This window comes from Andrena cerasifolii, chromosome 12 (assembly GCF_050908995.1).
Source record: "Andrena cerasifolii isolate SP2316 chromosome 12, iyAndCera1_principal, whole genome shotgun sequence".
Classification (NCBI taxonomy): Eukaryota; Metazoa; Arthropoda; class Insecta; order Hymenoptera; family Andrenidae; genus Andrena; species Andrena cerasifolii.
In genome coordinates, this window is record NC_135129.1 from 137,214 (window position 1) to 156,264 (window position 19,051).

Below are 19,051 nucleotides of genomic sequence, written 5' to 3' on the forward strand. Positions count from 1 at the left end.
ATCGATTCCGATATTAGAACCGATATTGAAAAACCGATATTGAAAAACAAATATTGAAAAACCGATATTGGAGAACAAATATCGAAAAACTGATATTGAAAAAGCGATATTGAAAAAGCGATATTGAAAAACCGATATTGAAAAACCGATATTGAAAAACCGGTATTGAAAAACCTATATCGAAAAACTGATATTGCAAAACCGATATTGAAACCGATATTGAAACACCTATATCGAAAAACAAATATTGAAAAACCGACATTGAAAAACCGATATTGAAAAACCGATATTGAAAAACTTATATCGAAAAACTGATATTGCAAAACCGATATTGAAAAACCGATATTGAAACCGATATTGAAAAACCGATATTAGGACCGATATTGAAAAACCGATATTGAAAAACCGATATTGAAAAACCGATATTAGGACCGATATTGAAAAACCGATATTGAAAAACCGATATTGAATCCGATATTAGAACCGATATTGAAAAACCGATATTCAAAAACCGATATTGCAACCGATATTAGAACCGATATTCAAAAACCGATATTGAAAACCAAATATTGAACAACTGATATCAAAAAACTGATATTGAAAAACCGATATTGAAAAACAAATATTGAAAAACCGATATTGAAAAACCGATATTGAAAAACCGATATTAGGACCGATATTAAAAAACCGATATTAGGACCGATATTGAAAAACCGATATTGAAAAACCGATATTGAATCCGATATTAGAACCGATATTGAAAAACCGATATTGGAGAACAAATATTGAAAAACTGATATTGAAAAACCGATATTGAAAACCGATATTGAAAACCAAATATTGAAAAACTGATATTGAAAAACCGATATTGAAAAACCGATATTGAAAAACCTATACCGAAAAACTGATATTGCAAAACCGATATTGAAAAACCGATATTGAAAAACAAATATTGAAAAACTGATATCGAAAAACTGATATTGAAAAACCGATATTGAAAAACCGATATTGAAAAACAAATATTGAAAAACCAATATTGAAAAACCGATATTGAAAAACCGATATTGAAAAACCGATATTGAAAAACCTATATCGAAAAACTGATATTGCAAAACCGATATTGAAAAACCGATATTGAATCCGATATTAGAACCGATATTGAAAAACCGATATTGAATCCGATATTAGAACCGATATTCAAAAACCGATATTGAATCCGATATTAGAACCGATATTCAAAAACCGATATTGAAAAACAAATATTGAAAAACTGATATCGAAAAACTGATATTGAAAAACCGATATTGAAAAACAAATATTGAAAAACTGATATCGAAAAACTGATATTGAAAAACCGATATTGAAAAAGCGATATTGAAAAACCGATATTGAAAAACAAATATTGAAAAACTGATATCGAAAAACTGATATCGAAAAACTGATATTGAAAAACCGATATTGAAAAAGCGATATTGAAAAACCGATATTGAAAAACAAATATTGAAAAACTGATATCGAAAAACTGATATTGAAAAACCGATATTGAAAAAGCGATATTGAAAAACCAATATTGAAAAACTTACATCGAAAAACTGATATTGAAAAACCGATATTGAAACCGATATTAGAACCGATATTGAAAAACCGATATTGAAAAACAAATATTGAAAAACCGATATTCAAAAACCGATATTCAAAAACTGATATTGGAAAACCGATATTCAAAAACCGATACTGAAACCGATATTAGAACCGATATTCAAAAACCGATATTCAAAAACCGATATTGAAAACCAAATATTGAAAAACTGATATCGAAAAATTGATATTGAAAAACCGATATTGAAAAACCGATATTGAATCCGATATTAGAACCGATATTGAAAAACCGATATTGAAAAACTGATATTGCAAAACCGATATTCAAAAACCGATATTGAAACCGATATTAGAACCGATATTCAAAAACCGATATTGAAAACCAAATATTGAACAACTGATATCAAAAAACTGATATTGAAAAACCGATATTGAAAAACAAATATTGAAAAACCGATATTGAAAAACCGATATTGAAAAACCGATATTAGGACCGATATTGAAAAACCGATATTGAAAAACCGATATTAGGACCGATATTGAAAAACCGATATTAGGACCGATATTGAAAAACCGATATTGGAGAACAAATATTGAAAAACTGATATTGAAAAACCGATGTTGAAAAACCGATATTGAAAACCAAATATTGAAAAACTGATATTGAAAAACCGATATTGAAAAATCGATATTGAAAAACCTATACCGAAAAACTGATATTGCAAAACCGATATTGAAAAACCGATATTGAAAACCAAATATTGAAAAACTGATATCGAAAAATTGATATTGAAAAACCGATATTGAAAAACCGATATTGAATCCGATATTAGAACCGATATTGAAAAACCGATATTGGAGAACAAATATTGATAAACTGATATTGAAAAACCGATGTTGAAAAACCGATATTGAAAACCAAATATTGAAAAACTGATATTGAAAAACCGATATTGAAAAATCGATATTGAAAAACCTATACCGAAAAACTGATATTGCAAAACCGATATTGAAAAACCGATATTGAAAAACAAATATTGAAAAACCGATATTGAAAAACCGATATTGAAAAACCGATATTGAAAAACCGATATTGAAAAACCTATATCGAAAAACTGATATTGCAAAACCGATATTGAAAAACCGATATTGAATCCGATATTGAAAAACCGATATTGAATCCGATATTAGAACCGATATTCAAAAACCGATATTGAATCCGATATTAGAACCGATATTGCAAAACCGATATTGAAAAACCGATATTGAAAAACAAATATTGAAAAACTGATATCGAAGAACTGATATTGAAAAACCGATATTGAAAAACCGATATTGAATCCGATATTAGAACCGATATTCAAAAACCGATATTGAATCCGATATTAGAACCGATATTCAAAAACCGATATTGAATCCGATATTAGAACCGATATTGAAAACCAAATATTGAAAAACTGATATTGAAAAACCGATATTGAAAAACCGGTATTGAAAAACCGATATTGCATCCGATATTAGAACCGATATTCAAAAACCGATATTGGAGGACAAATATTGAAAAACTGATATTGAAAACCCGATATTGAAAAACCGATATTGAAAAACCGATATTGAAACCGATATTGAAAAACCGATATTGAAACCGATATTAGAACCGATATTGAAAAACCGATATTGAATCCGATATTAGAACCGATATTGAAAAACCGGTATTGGAGAACAAATATTGAAAAACTGATATTGAAAAACCGATATTGAAAAACCGATATTGAAAACCAAATATTGAAAAACTGATATTGCAAAACCGATATTGAAAAACCGATATTGAATCCGATATTAGAACCGATATTGAATAACCGATATTGAATAACCGATATTGAAAAACAAATATTGAAAAACTGATATCGAAAAACTGATATTGAAAAACCGATATTGAAAAAGCGATATTGAAAAACAAATATTGAAAAACTAATATCGAAAAACTGATATTGAAAAACCGATATTGAAAAAGCGATATTGAAAAACCAATATTGAAAAACTTATATCGAATCCGATATTAGAACCGATATTGAAAAACCGATATTGAAAAACAAATATTGAAAAACCGATATTGGAGAACAAATATTGAAAAACTGATATCGAAAAACAGATATTGAAAAACCGATATTGAAAAACCTATATCGAAAAACTGATATTGCAAAACCGATATTGAAAAACCGATATTGAATCCGATATTAGAACCGATATTCAAAAACCGATATTGGAGGACAAATATTGAAAAACTGATATTGAAAACCCGATATTGAAAAACCGATATTGAAAAACCGATATTGAAAAACCGATATTGAATCCGATATTAGAACCGATATTGAAAAACCGATATTGAAAAACAAATATTGAAAAACTGATATCGAAAAACTGATATTGAAAAACCAATATTGAAAAACCGATATTGAGAAGCAAATATTGAAAAACCGATATTGAAAAACCGATATTGAAAAACCGATATTGAAAAACAAATATTGAAAAACCGATATTGAAAAACCGATATTGAAAAACCGATATTGAAAAACCTATATCGAAAAACTGATATTGCAAAACCGATATTGAAAAACCGATATTGAAAAACCGGTATTGGAGAACAAATATTGAAAAACTGATATTGAAAAACCGATATTGAAAAACCGATATTGAAAAACCGATATTGAAAACCAAATATTGAAAAACTGATATTGCAAAACCGATATTGAAAAACCGATATTGAATCCGATATTAGAACCGATATTGAATAACCGATATTGAATAACCGATATTGAAAACCAAATATTGAAAAACTGATATTGAAAAACCGATATTGAAAAACCGGTATTGAAAAACCGATATTGAATCCGATATTAGAACCGATATTCAAAAACCGATATTGGAGGACAAATGTTGAAAAACTGATATTGAAAACCCGATATTGAAAAACCGATATTGAAAAACCGATATTGAAACCGATATTGAAAAACCGATATTGAAACCGATATTAGAACCGATATTGAAAAACCGATATTGAATCCGATATTAGAACCGATATTGAAAAACCGGTATTGGAGAACAAATATTGAAAAACTGATATTGAAAAACCGATATTGAAAAACCGATATTGAAAACCAAATATTGAAAAACTGATATTGCAAAACCGATATTGAAAAACCGATATTGAATCCGATATTAGAACCGATATTGAATAACCGATATTGAATAACCGATATTGAAAAACAAATATTGAAAAACTGATATCGAAAAACTGATATTGAAAAACCGATATTGAAAAAGCGATATTGAAAAACAAATATTGAAAAACTAATATCGAAAAACTGATATTGAAAAACCGATATTGAAAAAGCGATATTGAAAAACCAATATTGAAAAACTTATATCGAATCCGATATTAGAACCGATATTGAAAAACCGATATTGAAAAACAAATATTGAAAAACCGATATTGGAGAACAAATATTGAAAAACTGATATCGAAAAACTGATATTGAAAAACCGATATTGAAAAACCTATATCGAAAAACTGATATTGCAAAACCAATATTGAAAAACCGATATTGAATCCGATATTAGAACCGATATTGAATAACCGATATTGAATAACCGATATTGAAAACCAAATATTGAAAAACTGATATTGAAAAACCGATATTGAAAAACCGGTATTGAAAAACCGATATTGAATCCGATATTAGAACCGATATTCAAAAACCGATATTGGAGGACAAATATTGAAAAACTGATATTGAAAACCCGATATTGAAAAACCGATATTGAAAAACCGATATTGAAACCGATATTGAAAAACCGATATTGAAACCGATATTAGAACCGATATTGAAAAACCGATATTGAATCCGATATTAGAACCGATATTGAAAAACCGGTATTGGAGAACAAATATTGAAAAACTGATATTGAAAAACCGATATTGAAAAACCGATATTGAAAACCAAATATTGAAAAACTGATATTGCAAAACCGATATTGAAAAACCGATATTGAATCCGATATTAGAACCGATATTGAATAACCGATATTGAATAACCGATATTGAAAAACAAATATTGAAAAACTGATATCGAAAAACTGATATTGAAAAACCGATATTGAAAAAGCGATATTGAAAAACAAATATTGAAAAACTAATATCGAAAAACTGATATTGAAAAACCGATATTGAAAAAGCGATATTGAAAAACCAATATTGAAAAACTTATATCGAATCCGATATTAGAACCGATATTGAAAAACCGATATTGAAAAACAAATATTGAAAAACAAATATTGAAAAACCGATATTGGAGAACAAATATTGAAAAACTGATATCGAAAAACTGATATTGAAAAACCGATATTGAAAAACCTATATCGAAAAACTGATATTGCAAAACCGATATTGAAAAACCGATATTGAATCCGATATTAGAACCGATATTCAAAAACCGATATTGGAGGACAAATATTGAAAAACTGATATTGAAAACCCGATATTGAAAAACCGATATTGAAAAACCGATATTGAAAAACCGATATTGAATCCGATATTAGAACCGATATTGAGAAACCGATATTGAAAAACAAATATTGAAAAACTGATATCGAAAAACTGATATTGAAAAACCAATATTGAAAAACCGATATTGAGAAGCAAATATTGAAAAACCGATATTGAAAAACCGATATTGAAAAACCGATATTGAAAAACAAATATTGAAAAACCGATATTGAAAAACCGATATTGAAAAACCGATATTGAAAAACCTATATCGAAAAACTGATATTACAAAACCGATATTGAAAAACCGATATTGAAAAACCGGTATTGGAGAACAAATATTGAAAAACTGATATTGAAAAACCGATATTGAAAAACCGATATTGAAAACCAAATATTGAAAAACTGATATTGCAAAACCGATATTGAAAAACCGATATTGAATCCGATATTAGAACCGATATTGAATAACCGATATTGAAAAACAAATATTGAAAAACTGATATCGAAAAACTGATATTGAAAAACCGATATTGAAAAAGCGATATTGAAAAACAAATATTGAAAAACTAATATCGAAAAACTGATATTGAAAAACCGATATTGAAAAAGCGATATTGAAAAACCAATATTGAAAAACTTATATCGAATCCGATATTAGAACCGATATAGAAAAACCGATATTGAAAAACAAATATTGAAAAACCGATATTGGAGAACAAATATTGAAAAACTGATATCGAAAAACTGATATTGAAAAACCGATATTGAAAAACCTATATCGAAAAACTGATATTGCAAAACCGATATTGAAAAACCGATATTGAATCCGATATTAGAACCGATATTCAAAAACCGATATTGGAGGACAAATATTGAAAAACTGATATTGAAAACCCGATATTGAAAAACCGATATTGAAAAACCGATATTGAAAAACCGATATTGAATCCGATATTAGAACCGATATTGAAAAACCGATATTGAAAAACAAATATTGAAAAACTGATATCGAAAAACTGATATTGAAAAACCAATATTGAAAACCCGATATTGAGAAGCAAATATTGAAAAACCGATATTGAAAAACCGATATTGAAAAACCGATATTGAAAAACAAATATTGAAAAACCGATATTGAAAAACCGATATTGAAAAACCGATATTAGGACCGATATTGAAAAACCGATATTGAAAAACCGATATTGAATCCGATATTAGAACCGATATTGAAAAACCGATATTGGAGAACAAATATTGAAAAACTGATATTGAAAAACCGATATTGAAAAACCGATATTGAAAACCAAATATTGAAAAACTGATATTGAAAAACCGATATTGAAAAACCGATATTGAAAAACCTATACCGAAAAACTGATATTGAAAAACCGATATTGAAACCGATATTAGAACCGATATTGAAAAACCGATATTGAAAAAGCGATATTGAAAAACCGATATTGAAAAACCGATATTGAAAAACAAATATTGAAAAACCGATATTGAAAAACCGATATTAAAAAACCGATATTGAAAAACCCATATTGAAAAACCTATATCGAAAAACTGATATTGCAAAACCGATCTTGAAAAACCGATATTGAATCCGATATTAGAACCGATATTCAAAAACCGATATTGAAAAACCGATATTGAAAAACAAATATTGAAAAACTGATATCGAAAAACTGATATTGAAAAACCGATATTGAAATATCGATATTGAAAAACAAATATTGAAAAACCGATATTGAAAAACCGATATTGAAAAACCGATATTGAAAAAGCGATATTGAAAAACAAATATTGAAAAACCGATATTGAAAAACCGATATTAGGACCGATATTGAAAAACCGATATTAGGACCGATATTGAAAAACCGATATTGAATCCGATATTAGAACCGATATTAAAAAACCGATATTGGAGAACAAATATTGAAAAACTGATATTGAAAAACCGATATTGAAAAACCGATATTGAAAAACCGATATTGAAAAAGCGATATTGAAAAACAAATATTGAAAAACTTATATCGAATCCGATATTAGAACCGATATTGAAAAACCGATATTGAAAAACAAATATTGAAAACCCGATATTGGAGAACAAATATCGAAAAACTGATATTGAAAAAGCGATATTGAAAAAGCGATATTGAAAAAGCGATATTGAAAAACCGATATTGAAAAACCGATATTGAAAAACCGGTATTGAAAAACCTATATCGAAAAACTGATATTGCAAAACCGATATTGAAACCGATATTGAAACACCTATATCGAAAAACAAATATTGAAAAACCGACATTGAAAAACCGATATTGAAAAACCGATATTGAAAAACAAATATTGAAAAACTGATATTGCAAAACCGATATTGAAAAACCGATATTGAAAAACTTATATCGAAAAACTGATATTGCAAAACCGATATTGAAAAACCGATATTGAAACCGATATTGAAAAACCGATATTAGGACCGATATTGAAAAACCGATATTGAAAAACCGATATTGAAAAACCGATATTAGGACCGATATTGAAAAACCGATATTGAAAAACCGATATTGAATCCGATATTAGAACCGATATTGAAAAACCGATATTGAAAAACTGATATTGCAAAACCGATATTCAAAAACCGATATTGCAACCGATATTAGAACCGATATTCAAAAACCGATATTGAAAACCAAATATTGAACAACTGATATCAAAAAACTGATATTGAAAAACCGATATTGAAAAACAAATATTGAAAAACCGATATTGAAAAACCGATATTGAAAAACCGATATTAGGACCGATATTGAAAAACCGATATTAGGACCGATATTGAAAAACCGATATTGAAAAACCGATATTGAATCCGATATTAGAACCGATATTGAAAAACCGATATTGGAGAACAAATATTGAAAAACTGATATTGAAAAACCGATATTGAAAAACCGATATTGAAAACCAAATATTGAAAAACTGATATTGAAAAACCGATATTGAAAAACCGATATTGAAAAACCTATACCGAAAAACTGATATTGCAAAACCGATATTGAAAAACCGATATTGAAAAACAAATATTGAAAAACTGATATCGAAAAACTGATATTGAAAAACAAATATTGAAAAACCGATATTGAAAAACCGATATTGAAAAACCGATATTGAAAAACCGATATTGAAAAACCTATATCGAAAAACTGATATTGCAAAACCGATATTGAATCCGATATTAGAACCGATATTGAAAAACCGATATTGAATCCGATATTAGAACCGATATTCAAAAACCGATATTGAATCCGATATTAGAACCGATATTCAAAAACCGATATTGAAAAACAAATATTGAAAAACTGATATCGAAAAACTGATATTGAAAAACCGATATTGAAAAACAAATATTGAAAAACTGATATCGAAAAACTGATATTGAAAAACCGATATTGAAAAAGCGATATTGAAAAACCGATATTGAAAAACAAATATTGAAAAACTGATATCGAAAAACTGATATCGAAAAACTGATATTGAAAAACCGGTATTGAAAAAGCGATATTGAAAAACCGATATTGAAAAACAAATATTGAAAAACTGATATCGAAAAACTGATATTGAAAAAGCGATATTGAAAAAGCGATATTGAAAAACCAATATTGAAAAACTTACATCGAAAAACTGATATTGAAAAACCGATATTGAAACCGATATTAGAACCGATATTGAAAAACCGATATTGAAAAACAAATATTGAAAAACCGATATTCAAAAACCGATATTCAAAAACCGATATTCAAAAACTGATATTGGAAAACCGATATTCAAAAACCGATACTGAAACCGATATTAGAACCGATATTCAAAAACCGATATTCAAAAACCGATATTGAAAACCAAATATTGAAAAACTGATATCGAAAAATTGATATTGAAAAACCGATATTGAAAAACCGATATTGAAAAACCGATATTGAATCCGATATTAGAACCGATATTGAAAAACCGATATTGAAAAACAAATATTGAAAAACCGATATTGAAAAACCGATATTGAAAAACCGATATTAGGACCGATATTGAAAAACCGATATTGAAAAACCGATATTAGGACCGATATTGAAAAACCGATATTGGAGAACAAATATTGAAAAACTGATATTGAAAAACCGATGTTGAAAAACCGATATTGAAAACCAAATATTGAAAAACTGATATTGAAAAACCGATATTGAAAAATCGATATTGAAAAACCTATACCGAAAAACTGATATTGCAAAACCGATATTGAAAAACCGATATTGAAAACCAAATATTGAAAAACTGATATCGAAAAATTGATATTGAAAAACCGATATTGAAAAACCGATATTGAATCCGATATTAGAACCGATATTGAAAAACCGATATTGGAGAACAAATATTGAAAAACTGATATTGAAAAACCGATGTTGAAAAACCGATATTGAAAACCAAATATTGAAAAACTGATATTGAAAAACCGATATTGAAAAATCGATATTGAAAAACCTATACCGAAAAACTGATATTGAAAAACCGATATTGAAAAACCGATATTAGGACCGATATTGAAAAACCGATATTAGGACCGATATTGAAAAACCGATATTGAAAAACCGATATTGAAAAACCTATACCGAAAAACTGATATTGCAAAACCGATATTGAAAAACCGATATTGAAAAACAAATATTGAAAAACTGATATCGAAAAACTGATATTGAAAAACAAATATTGAAAAACCGATATTGAAAAACCGATATTGAAAAACCGATATTGAAAAACCGATATTGAAAAACCTATATCGAAAAACTGATATTGCAAAACCGATATTGAATCCGATATTAGAACCGATATTGAAAAACCGATATTGAATCCGATATTAGAACCGATATTCAAAAACCGATATTGAATCCGATATTAGAACCGATATTCAAAAACCGATATTGAAAAACAAATATTGAAAAACTGATATCGAAAAACTGATATTGAAAAACCGATATTGAAAAACAAATATTGAAAAACTGATATCGAAAAACTGATATTGAAAAACCGATATTGAAAAAGCGATATTGAAAAACCGATATTGAAAAACAAATATTGAAAAACTGATATCGAAAAACTGATATCGAAAAACTGATATCGAAAAACTGATATTGAAAAACCGATATTGAAAAAGCGATATTGAAAAACCGATATTGAAAAACAAATATTGAAAAACTGATATCGAAAAACTGATATTGAAAAAGCGATATTGAAAAAGCGATATTGAAAAACCAATATTGAAAAACTTACATCGAAAAACTGATATTGAAAAACCGATATTGAAACCGATATTAGAACCGATATTGAAAAACCGATATTGAAAAACAAATATTGAAAAACCGATATTCAAAAACCGATATTCAAAAACCGATATTCAAAAACTGATATTGGAAAACCGATATTCAAAAACCGATACTGAAACCGATATTAGAACCGATATTCAAAAACCGATATTCAAAAACCGATATTGAAAACCAAATATTGAAAAACTGATATCGAAAAATTGATATTGAAAAACCGATATTGAAAAACCGATATTGAAAAACCGATATTGAATCCGATATTAGAACCGATATTGAAAAACCGATATTGAAAAACAAATATTGAAAAACCGATATTGAAAAACCGATATTAGGACCGATATTGAAAAACCGATATTGAAAAACCGATATTAGGACCGATATTGAAAAACCGATATTGGAGAACAAATATTGAAAAACTGATATTGAAAAACCGATGTTGAAAAACCGATATTGAAAACCAAATATTGAAAAACTGATATTGAAAAACCGATATTGAAAAATCGATATTGAAAAACCTATACCGAAAAACTGATATTGCAAAACCGATATTGAAAAACCGATATTGAAAACCAAATATTGAAAAACTGATATCGAAAAATTGATATTGAAAAACCGATATTGAAAAACCGATATTGAATCCGATATTAGAACCGATATTGAAAAACCGATATTGGAGAACAAATATTGAAAAACTGATATTGAAAAACCGATGTTGAAAAACCGATATTGAAAACCAAATATTGAAAAACTGATATTGAAAAACCGATATTGAAAAATCGATATTGAAAAACCTATACCGAAAAACTGATATTGCAAAACCGATATTGAAAAACCGATATTGAAAAACAAATATTGAAAAACTGATATCGAAAAACTGATATTGCAAAACCGATATTGAAACCGATATTGAAACACCTATATCGAAAAACAAATATTGAAAAACCGACATTGAAAAACCGATATTGAAAAACTGATATCGAAAAACTGATATTGAAAAACCGATATTGAAAAAGCGATATTGAAAAACAAATATTGTAAAACTAATATCGAAAAACTGATATTGAAAAACCGATATTGAAAAAGCGATATTGAAAAACCAATATTGAAAAACTTATATCGAATCCGATATTAGAACCGATATTGAAAAACCGATATTGAAAAACAAATATTGAAAAACCGATATTGGAGAACAAATATTGAAAAACTAATATCGAAAAACTGATATTGAAAAACCGATATTGAAAAAGCGATATTGAAAAACCAATATTGAAAAACTTATATCGAATCCGATATTAGAACCGATATTGAAAAACCGATATTGAAAAACAAATATTGAAAAACCGATATTGGAGAACAAATATTGAAAAACTGATATCGAAAAACTGATATTGCAAAACCGATATTGAAACCGATATTGAAACACCTATATCGAAAAACAAATATTGAAAAACCGACATTGAAAAACCGATATTGAAAAACTGATATCGAAAAACTGATATTGAAAAACCGATATTGAAAAAGCGATATTGAAAAACAAATATTGTAAAACTAATATCGAAAAACTGATATTGAAAAACCGATATTGAAAAATCGATATTGAAAAACCTATACCGAAAAACTGTTATTGCAAAACCGATATTGAAAAACCGATATTGAAAAACAAATATTGAAAAACTGATATCGAAAAACTGATATTGCAAAACCGATATTGAAACCGATATTGAAACACCTATATCGAAAAACAAATATTGAAAAACCGACATTGAAAAACCGATATTGAAAAACTGATATCGAAAAACTGATATTGAAAAACCGATATTGAAAAAGCGATATTGAAAAACAAATATTGAAAAACTAATATCGAAAAACTGATATTGAAAAACCGATATTGAAAAAGCGATATTGAAAAACCAATATTGAAAAACTTATATCGAATCCGATATTAGAACCGATATTGAAAAACCGATATTGAAAAACAAATATTGAAAAACCGATATTGGAGAACAAATATTGAAAAACTGATATCGAAAAACTGATATTGAAAAACCGATATTGAAAAACCTATATCGAAAAACTGATATTGCAAAACCGATATTGAAAAACCGATATTGAATCCGATATTAGAACCGATATTCAAAAACCGATATTGGAGGACAAATATTGAAAAACTGATATTGAAAACCCGATATTGAAAAACCGATATTGAAAAACCGATATTGAATCCGATATTAGAACCGATATTGAAAAACCGATATTGGAGAACAAATATTGAAAAACAAATATTGAAAAACCGATATTGAAAAACCGATATTGAAAAACCGATATTAGGACCGATATTGAAAAACCGATATTGAAAAACCGATATTAGGACCGATATTGAAAAACCGATATTAGGACCGATATTGAAAAACCGATATTGAAAAACCGATATTGAAAAACCTATACCGAAAAACTGATATTGCAAAACCGATATTGAAAAACCGATATTGAAAAACAAATATTGAAAAACTGATATCGAAAAACTGATATTGAAAAACAAATATTGAAAAACCGATATTGAAAAACCGATATTGAAAAACCGATATTGAAAAACCGATATTGAAAAACCTATATCGAAAAACTGATATTGCAAAACCGATATTGAATCCGATATTAGAACCGATATTGAAAAACCGATATTGAATCCGATATTAGAACCGATATTCAAAAACCGATATTGAATCCGATATTAGAACCGATATTCAAAAACCGATATTGAAAAACAAATATTGAAAAACTGATATCGAAAAACTGATATTGAAAAACCGATATTGAAAAACAAATATTGAAAAACTGATATCGAAAAACTGATATTGAAAAACCGATATTGAAAAAGCGATATTGAAAAACCGATATTGAAAAACAAATATTGAAAAACTGATATCGAAAAACTGATATCGAAAAACTGATATCGAAAAACTGATATTGAAAAACCGATATTGAAAAAGCGATATTGAAAAACCGATATTGAAAAACAAATATTGAAAAACTGATATCGAAAAACTGATATTGAAAAAGCGATATTGAAAAAGCGATATTGAAAAACCAATATTGAAAAACTTACATCGAAAAACTGATATTGAAAAACCGATATTGAAACCGATATTAGAACCGATATTGAAAAACCGATATTGAAAAACAAATATTGAAAAACCGATATTCAAAAACCGATATTCAAAAACCGATATTCAAAAACTGATATTGGAAAACCGATATTCAAAAACCGATACTGAAACCGATATTAGAACCGATATTCAAAAACCGATATTCAAAAACCGATATTGAAAACCAAATATTGAAAAACTGATATCGAAAAATTGATATTGAAAAACCGATATTGAAAAACCGATATTGAAAAACCGATATTGAATCCGATATTAGAACCGATATTGAAAAACCGATATTGAAAAACAAATATTGAAAAACCGATATTGAAAAACCGATATTAGGACCGATATTGAAAAACCGATATTGAAAAACCGATATTAGGACCGATATTGAAAAACCGATATTGGAGAACAAATATTGAAAAACTGATATTGAAAAACCGATGTTGAAAAACCGATATTGAAAACCAAATATTGAAAAACTGATATTGAAAAACCGATATTGAAAAATCGATATTGAAAAACCTATACCGAAAAACTGATATTGCAAAACCGATATTGAAAAACCGATATTGAAAACCAAATATTGAAAAACTGATATCGAAAAATTGATATTGAAAAACCGATATTGAAAAACCGATATTGAATCCGATATTAGAACCGATATTGAAAAACCGATATTGGAGAACAAATATTGAAAAACTGATATTGAAAAACCGATGTTGAAAAACCGATATTGAAAACCAAATATTGAAAAACTGATATTGAAAAACCGATATTGAAAAATCGATATTGAAAAACCTATACCGAAAAACTGATATTGCAAAACCGATATTGAAAAACCGATATTGAAAAACAAATATTGAAAAACTGATATCGAAAAACTGATATTGCAAAACCGATATTGAAACCGATATTGAAACACCTATATCGAAAAACAAATATTGAAAAACCGACATTGAAAAACCGATATTGAAAAACTGATATCGAAAAACTGATATTGAAAAACCGATATTGAAAAAGCGATATTGAAAAACAAATATTGTAAAACTAATATCGAAAAACTGATATTGAAAAACCGATATTGAAAAAGCGATATTGAAAAACCAATATTGAAAAACTTATATCGAATCCGATATTAGAACCGATATTGAAAAACCGATATTGAAAAACAAATATTGAAAAACCGATATTGGAGAACAAATATTGAAAAACTAATATCGAAAAACTGATATTGAAAAACCGATATTGAAAAAGCGATATTGAAAAACCAATATTGAAAAACTTATATCGAATCCGATATTAGAACCGATATTGAAAAACCGATATTGAAAAACAAATATTGAAAAACCGATATTGGAGAACAAATATTGAAAAACTGATATCGAAAAACTGATATTGCAAAACCGATATTGAAACCGATATTGAAACACCTATATCGAAAAACAAATATTGAAAAACCGACATTGAAAAACCGATATTGAAAAACTGATATCGAAAAACTGATATTGAAAAACCGATATTGAAAAAGCGATATTGAAAAACAAATATTGTAAAACTAATATCGAAAAACTGATATTGAAAAACCGATATTGAAAAATCGATATTGAAAAACCTATACCGAAAAACTGATATTGCAAAACCGATATTGAAAAACCGATATTGAAAAACAAATATTGAAAAACTGATATCGAAAAACTGATATTGCAAAACCGATATTGAAACCGATATTGAAACACCTATATCGAAAAACAAATATTGAAAAACCGACATTGAAAAACCGATATTGAAAAACTGATATCGAAAAACTGATATTGAAAAACCGATATTGAAAAAGCGATATTGAAAAACAAATATTGAAAAACTAATATCGAAAAACTGATATTGAAAAACCGATATTGAAAAAGCGATATTGAAAAACCAATATTGAAAAACTTATATCGAATCCGATATTAGAACCGATATTGAAAAACCGATATTGAAAAACAAATATTGAAAAACCGATATTGGAGAACAAATATTGAAAAACTGATATCGAAAAACTGATATTGAAAAACCGATATTGAAAAACCTATATCGAAAAACTGATATTGCAAAACCGATATTGAAAAACCGATATTGAATCCGATATTAGAACCGATATTCAAAAACCGATATTGGAGGACAAATATTGAAAAACTGATATTGAAAACCCGATATTGAAAAACCGATATTGAAAAACCGATATTGAATCCGATATTAGAACCGATATTGAAAAACCGATATTGGAGAACAAATATTGAAAAACAAATATTGAAAAACCGATATTGAAAAACCGATATTGAAAAACCGATATTAGGACCGATATTGAAAAACCGATATTGAAAAACCGATATTAGGACCGATATTGAAAAACCGATATTGAAAAACCGATATTAGGACCGATATTGAAAAACCGATATTGGAGAACAAATATTGAAAAACTGATATTGAAAAACCGATGTTGAAAAACCGATATTGAAAACCAAATATTGAAAAACTGATATTGAAAAACCGATATTGAAAAATCGATATTGAAAAACCTATACCGAAAAACTGATATTGCAAAACCGATATTGAAAAACCGATATTGAAAACCAAATATTGAAAAACTGATATCGAAAAATTGATATTGAAAAACCGATATTGAAAAACCGATATTGAATCCGATATTAGAACCGATATTGAAAAACCGATATTGGAGAACAAATATTGAAAAACTGATATTGAAAAACCGATGTTGAAAAACCGATATTGAAAACCAAATATTGAAAAACTGATATTGAAAAACCGATATTGAAAAATCGATATTGAAAAACCTATACCGAAAAACTGATATTGCAAAACCGATATTGAAAAACCGATATTGAAAAACAAATATTGAAAAACTGATATCGAAAAACTGATATTGCAAAACCGATATTGAAACCGATATTGAAACACCTATATCGAAAAACAAATATTGAAAAACCGACATTGAAAAACCGATATTGAAAAACTGATATCGAAAAACTGATATTGAAAAACCGATATTGAAAAAGCGATATTGAAAAACAAATATTGAAAAACTAATATCGAAAAACTGATATTGAAAAACCGATATTGAAAAAGCGATATTGAAAAACCAATATTGAAAAACTTATATCGAATCCGATATTAGAACCGATATTGAAAAACCGATATTGAAAAACAAATATTGAAAAACCGATATTGGAGAACAAATATTGAAAAACTGATATCGAAAAACTGATATTGAAAAACCGATATTGAAAAACCTATATCGAAAAACTGATATTGCAAAACCGATATTGAAAAACCGATATTGAATCCGATATTAGAACCGATATTCAAAAACCGATATTGGAGGACAAATATTGAAAAACTGATATTGAAAACCCGATATTGAAAAACCGATATTGAAAAACCGATATTGAATCCGATATTAGAACCGATATTGAAAAACCGATATTGGAGAACAAATATTGAAAAACTGATATTGAAAAACCGATATTGAAAAACCGATATTGAAACCGATATTGAAAAACCTATATCGAAACACAAATATTGAAAAACCGACATTGAAAAACCGATATTGAAAAACCGATATTGAAAAACCTATATCGAAAAACTGATATTGCAAAACCGATATTGAAAAACCGATATTGAATCCGATATTCGAACCGATATTGAAAAACCGATATTGAAAAACAAATATTGAAAAACTGATATCGAAAAACTGATATTGAAAAACCAATATTGAAAAACCGATATTGAGAAGCAAATATTGAAAAACCGATATTGAAAAACCGATATTGAAAAACCGATATTGAAAAACAAATATTGAAAAACCGATATTGAAAAACCGATATTGAAAAACCGATATTAGGACCGATATTGAAAAACCGATATTGAAAAACCGATATTAGGACCGATATTGAAAAACCGATATTGAAAAACCGATATTGAATCCGATATTAGAACCGATATTGAAAAACCGATATTGGAGAACAAATATTGAAAAACTGATATTGAAAAACCGATATTGAAAAACCGATATTGAAAACCAAATATTGAAAAACTGATATTGAAAAACCGATATTGAAAAACCGATATTGAAAAACCTATACCGAAAAACTGATATTGAAAAACCGATATTGAAACCGATATTAGAACCGATATTGAAAAACCGATATTGAAAAAGCGATATTGAAAAACCGATATTGAAAAACCGATATTGAAAAACAAATATTGAAAAACCGATATTGAAAAACCGATATTAAAAAACCGATATTGAAAAACCCATATTGAAAAACCTATATCGAAAAACTGATATTGCAAAACCGATCTTGAAAAACCGATATTGAATC